Here is a 6,510-nt window from a genome sequence, read left to right on the forward strand (position 1 = left end):
AGTGAGAAGATAAGGTAGTGGATTAAACTTGGTTTAGACCGAACCACTATAACTCCTTGTATTCATCTCTTGCTTATACTTTTTGTTTCATTTATTATTCCAAACATTTCATTAATCCTCACTTGCATTGAATTTTTATTTTTCATCAAAATGATTTCAAGTTTCAAACATATATTTTAGATTACCCAATTCAAACCCCCCCCCCCGGGCCTCTTAGGTGTGTGTCATAGCATTTCAAACCTATCAATGTCAAGTTGCAATTCCTCTACTTTCTTGACTTTGGTTGTTACTGGGTGTTAGTTTAGCATTCTTGTCTGACTATTTACTCTTCCTAAAACAGCAGTTGTATGTCATGTTCCAGTTAATACAAATTAGTATTACACAATAACCTTCAAACTCAAACCAATACTATATATATATATATATAATACACACACATTCTGAAATTACCTTGATTTGCTTGTTGTATATGTGTTGGAATTGCTCTCCCGTCAACATGGACACTTTCTCAACTAATATTGCTTTGACCTTGTCCCTAATACAAGTATAAAACAACAATGAATAAATTGTGTCAATAAAAATCCCAAGAAATATTACTTTATGTCAGACCACAATTTGAAGTTAATGGATTTTTTTTATTCCTCTCATTTGGCATCCTTTCTTGTTATGTCCAATGTTGTGGCACAAACTACAGGTCTTTTGAACACCTCCCTTGGAATATTTTCCTATCTTGTTCTTCTTAAGTTCATCCTTGGCTTTCTTTCTATTGAGTTTTGGCCTCCCTGGTTGTTTCTTTGGTTCTGGGGGTTCTATTATTGGGCTATTGGATTCAGGCCAGAGTTTGATTCCTTTCACAGGCTGAATGCAGTATCCATATGACTTAAGGTAATATTCTTTCTTGTACCACTTTGCAACAAAATCTACTGGATTTAGGTTCCCGTGGAACATTGCATAAATGGCATGCTGACAAGGTATTCCCTTAAGCATCCAACTCCTGCATGTGCATTGTAATGTCCTCAGTTCCACAGTGTGCTTATACTCTCCCTCAATAACCTCAAACCATGCGTCTCCATTCCAAATAGGATGACACTTCATTGTAAGCAGTTTATTACTTTCCAACCTCTCCATTGCCATTGGGCTGATATCAGATATCTAAGACCTAGCAAATTCTCTCATCGCAGTTATCCTCTCCATTATTTGAACCTTGATTTCTCTAACATAGTGATTATGGACTTAAATCTAGAATTAAGGATGTAACCATTAAAAGCCTCACTCATATTGTTCTCAATCATATCACATTTGCACCTTGAGCTGAAGTAAGCTCTACACCATGTGTTGTGGTTGTAGTACAAAAGGTCTTCCACAATTGCCCTTCCCAATTTGCTTAAATCCTGCAATTTGTCTTTAAACCTCACCTCAAATGGTGACTTGGCACATTCCCAAAATTTTTTCCTCATCTTTTCACCCATCCATTTCTTTACCCAGTTGGTCCAAATATGCCTAGCACACATTTTATGCTCTACATCAAGTAATTCTTCATCTATGATAGAGTCAAGACCCTGGACAAACATATCAATATAAGTTTTATATTACAATAATAAATTGTATAGAGAATGAAAACAAACATAATAAATATGAAAAAGTAGGGTTTCACCTTTTACATATCAGTGATCACTGTCCATCCATCTCCTGTAGTGATGTCCAAGTCTTGCTTCACACAAGAAATAAACCATTTCCAGTTATTTTTGTTCTCAATGTCCACCATTCCCCAAGCTAATGGATACATTTGATTGTTTCCATCTTTGGAGACAATAACCAATAACTGACCTCTAGTGGGACTCTTTAAGAAATATACATCTAAGCTAAATATTTTCTTGCACCCTTCCTTGAATCCTTGCTTAACAGCATACAAACAAACGTAGAATCTCTTGAACACTTTTCTCCCATCCTCCCTATTTTTGGTTTGTGCAAAAACATGTGCTACCCGAGTTACTCCTCTTTATCTCATCACAGTAATCACCCATTACTAAACTCTACTCTGTAATCACCCATTACTAAACTGAAGACTTTGTTCCTTGCCCTCATGGAAATAGTCTTTCCATCAAATATATACTTCCAATTCATCCCTACAAAGCTTTTGAATTTCCCTAATTTTGATTCCTGGTTGGGACAAAATCCTATCCTTAAAGTGTCTAACAATGAAAGCAGAATTGCATTGCTTGTTCCTATTATTTCTATAGCACCTATGGATTGGATTGTAAGTTTTTATAATGAAATTGTTTGTTTTCCTCTCAATACATGCAATTAAAAGCCATGGACACCCTTCCTTGCATTTGACTCTCACTCTCGAAGGCTCATTTGATCTAAGGGTCAAATCCACCCCTCTAGGAACTGCATACTTTGAAACTGCCTTCCTAAAATCATTAAAACTATCAAAAATCATCCCAACTTCCCAATAAGGGACAACTGTGTTAGGATGATAATGGATTTTCCTGTTCCTATTCCTAGCTCTACTTCCCACCTCACCCTCATATTCATCTTCATCACTAACCAAATACTTGCTATCTGAATTTGAAGAATCTGTGTATGGTTCACCCCCACCTGTTGTGCCCCATTGACTTGAGTTCAGTTGAATCTTTTCTTTGAAACCAACATCAACTCCAGCCTCATCTAAACATATATCTTGAACACCATTGCTGCTCTTGCTTTTCTTAATCTATATTTTCTCATAGTTGAAATAGCAGATAAGAGCTCTTGATCTTTATCACTCAGATCTACATGTCTAGTTGCTTCACTTTCGTCTATTTCAAAATCACCCTTATCTGGTTCATCACCCCTCATATGGTTTATTGCCCGAACTACTGTTACTGTCATTATCATTATTTTCATTGGCAGTGTCCCCATCTTGGCCCTCTTCTACACTATCTTCCCCTTCTATTTCCTCTGTTACCCCTATATCTTAATGTCTGCCTCATACCTCCCCCCCAAACCATTTGTGCATCACAGTAACAAGCGGGCAAACATTAAAAAAAGAAAAAAAATCTTAGATCATTTAGGGACCACAAAGTTTACATATCACAGTCAACAAAGAGATCAGTGAAGACCCACCAATATAACCCTGGAATCTCAACTCAAACAACTAAAAAACCATAAACAAAACCCAATTTATTTTCAACTTATTTAAATATTAATTCCTTTCTTTTTCAAAATCCTATGTCGCGCGAGCGTTTTAAACTGCATATTGTTGAAGAAGGACAAGTTGTTGAAGACGAAATCATGCTGGAGACAATCTATTGAAGATGGACAAATCTTACCAATAGATCAAAGAGAGTAAGGTCTTAATTTCTAGATTAGGGTTTCGGCAATGTTGTTCATAAAGGAATTTGTAGAGTTTCGGTAGAACATATCTCTTACCTAATGTTCACATCAGCACAAATGCATAACAAACGCACATCCAAAACTGGCCAAGGGTTAATATGGTATGAAAATGGCTAGTCTAAGTGTATAGTTGGAATCGAGTAAAGTTAAGTGTGCTACAATAAAAAAAATTGAAAGTTTAGGTGTATTTTTATGCATTCGACCTTTTATTATTATGTATCTTAAATCTCTTTCTATTCATTTCGTATATTGTAATAAATGCATAGAATTTTTCAACAATAATGCAATAAATGATAATTAATTAATTAAAAACAAATAACACTTATTATAGTTAATGAGTGAATACACTATAAATAAATTTAGATGGAGAATTAAGTAACTCAAATCTTAGCTGCCCATTAGTGTTGGAGGTTTTTTTTTTTTTTTAATTTAGCTAAAACAGATTAAAAAAAACATTTATAATAAGTGTTGAGTGATGACTTCTATATTAAATAAAGTTAACTAGCAACACTTAAAAGTTAAGATAATTAGGTTTGAATTAATTAGAGGAGTTGGACCAAAATTCTAACAGCAACAAAAGCAACTTTTGAACCATGACAAAAGGTGATGTCGCATCAAGATCCATGTGGACGCAATGTCATCACATGAGATGGGTGAAGGATTGGTTGCTTTCCAAGCGATTAATTAATTAGTGGGCTGTTTGTCTTCGTTCCTTCTCTCATTGGTAGCCCCAGCGTCTGAGCATCAACCTCCATTTCTGTGCCCAAACAAACCAACTTTTGTTTGCCACCCACTTTCATTCCAATGCTTATCATATTATTAAAAGATTATATATATGTATGTATGTATATTAAAACTTAATTTCAATCTTAATCATCTCTCACCTCCTATTCCTAAGAAATAATTACTTATTGAAAGCTATAAAGTCCTTTCTTTGTCAAACCATTAATAGATGACAATCGGGGACAAATAATTGTGGCATATCTCTTGAATAAATCAAAAAATCATGTTAATTGTTGCAATAATGCATTTATAAAATGGACGTGAAAGAAACTCCTTGAAAAAGATGTTTACAACTTACTCTAAGGGTAAGTGCCGTTTGGTTTATGTCACGCCAGTTCAAGGAATGAATTCTATACCCATATCTTTCTTCTATCTTGATAGGTTCATGCTGAAAATTCATGCCCAGCCAAACATGTCCTGTCTCTTTCATCTCAATGTCATAGTCTTGAACCTTGATTTCATTAATTCTATTTTCTAAATTATCTTTATTTATGATTATATATTATGTAAGGATGTAATGATATTTGAAAGTTTCATTTCATAGAATAAACAATTTAATTTCAGAATTTGATCTCTTGATACAGCTGTTAGGTAATAATCTGATGTTTTGTAAAATATGGCTTTCACTTGGACTGGGCCTTTAGCCCATGTACTTCCTACTGGGTGGGTGCTGTCCTTGAAGGTTCCCACCACTCACTAAAGTGGTATAAAAAATATTTATGGAAAATAAATACAGGCAGGTATTAGCAAAGGGCCCAATCCAATTAATTTTGAAATTGAATGCCCTCATCTCATCTGGTTGGCTACCACTACCAGCTTTGATAATTGGAAGCTAAGCTGCCAAATTAACAACTTTGAGGTGGATTGGTCCACTTTGGTGGCATGCAGATTGAGATTGCAAGACGACAACAACTATGGCTTTCTGGTGGTTCCTTCTGTTCTGTTCTGCTCTGTTGTATATACAATTATACATGACTACCAAATCATTGCTTCATTGGTGGACCCTAAACCCTAATTCTAAAGGATTTATTAAATGAAGGTGAAAGTGAGAGAGCATCCGCATTTATGATCCCTATCAATTTCTTTTGGTTACTGTGGCATTGGTGTCACCTCATACGAGATGATGGTGGGGAAGAAACCCACCCCACTGCAAGAGTGTCTATATGAGAGGAGAGGAGAGGAGGAGGCCATTGAAGCCCCACCCCCCCCCACCCAAGCAGCGATGGCTACTATCACCAAATATCAGGGCGAATAAATAAAAAATATTAAAAAAAATTAAATCTATTATCGCAATATATGTATTTTTTTAATTATATTTTAAGCAAAAGTGTGGCAACCAAGCGAGCAGCAAGTACAACAAACAGGCAACACTAACAGCAGGCAGCAGGTGCACGCCACAGCCGGTGTGGCCCCGCCCACGCTCTAAACAAATCACCGCCATCCATTCGCGACAAATCTTTTCAAAAGCTTTTATCATCATCCGGTGTGACGCTTTATTCTCTCCAATCTCCATGCAATTTTTCATTTTTCTTTATTATTTATGGCTCCAAGTTGATTGATTGTATTCTTGGAACATACTTGTATTCATAAAAAAAAAATACAAAATTTAGTTTTAACCAAAACAATATTCACCCTTAATTATTCATGTTATTCTCTCCACTCATCCTAGTTGAGGTGAGTTTAGGGTGTTAAATTCAATCTCATAAACAGTTGAAATCATGAATCTTTCATCTTTTATAAATTTGGGAACATGTTTTTTTGTTATATTTAAATCATAGAATAAAAATAAAGAACGTTCGCACCAAAATTAAGAAGGCAAAGGATTCATGGGTTTTGTGGGTTCATCTATTTCATCACCATGAAGAGCTAGAATGTGGAAGATAAAGGGCTGCACCAAGATTGGGAAGACGAAGGGTCTTTCCAAATTTGCAGACTACGGATATTTGTTGTTGTCATCATCACCTTCTCAAATTTGTAAAAAGAAAATAGGAAAAAATAATTAAAATAATGTTATTTTATTTAAAATGAGATAATTTTAATTAGTTTCAATAAAATTATTATGTTAATTATGTTGAATAATATAATAATTATCTGACATAAATAATTTTAAAAAAAAAATGTAAGTCCCGTGAAAGGATGATGAGACCTACACACCAACTCTTATTAACCAGCGTGGAACAGAACGCGGACAATATATCAGCTCCCTTAGTTTCAATTGTAAATTTATTTAGTTTTTTCTCATTATTATTAAAAGTGAAAAAAAAACATCATTTTGACATTGGGGTGGGGTTGCGCACCAATCAAGCCTCAATCTGCCGCCTCCTCTCCTCTGGCCAAAACCGCATGCAC

The sequence above is a fragment of the Diospyros lotus genome, chromosome 12 (genome assembly GCF_014633365.1).
Source record: "Diospyros lotus cultivar Yz01 chromosome 12, ASM1463336v1, whole genome shotgun sequence".
NCBI classification, from domain to species: Eukaryota; Viridiplantae; Streptophyta; class Magnoliopsida; order Ericales; family Ebenaceae; genus Diospyros; species Diospyros lotus.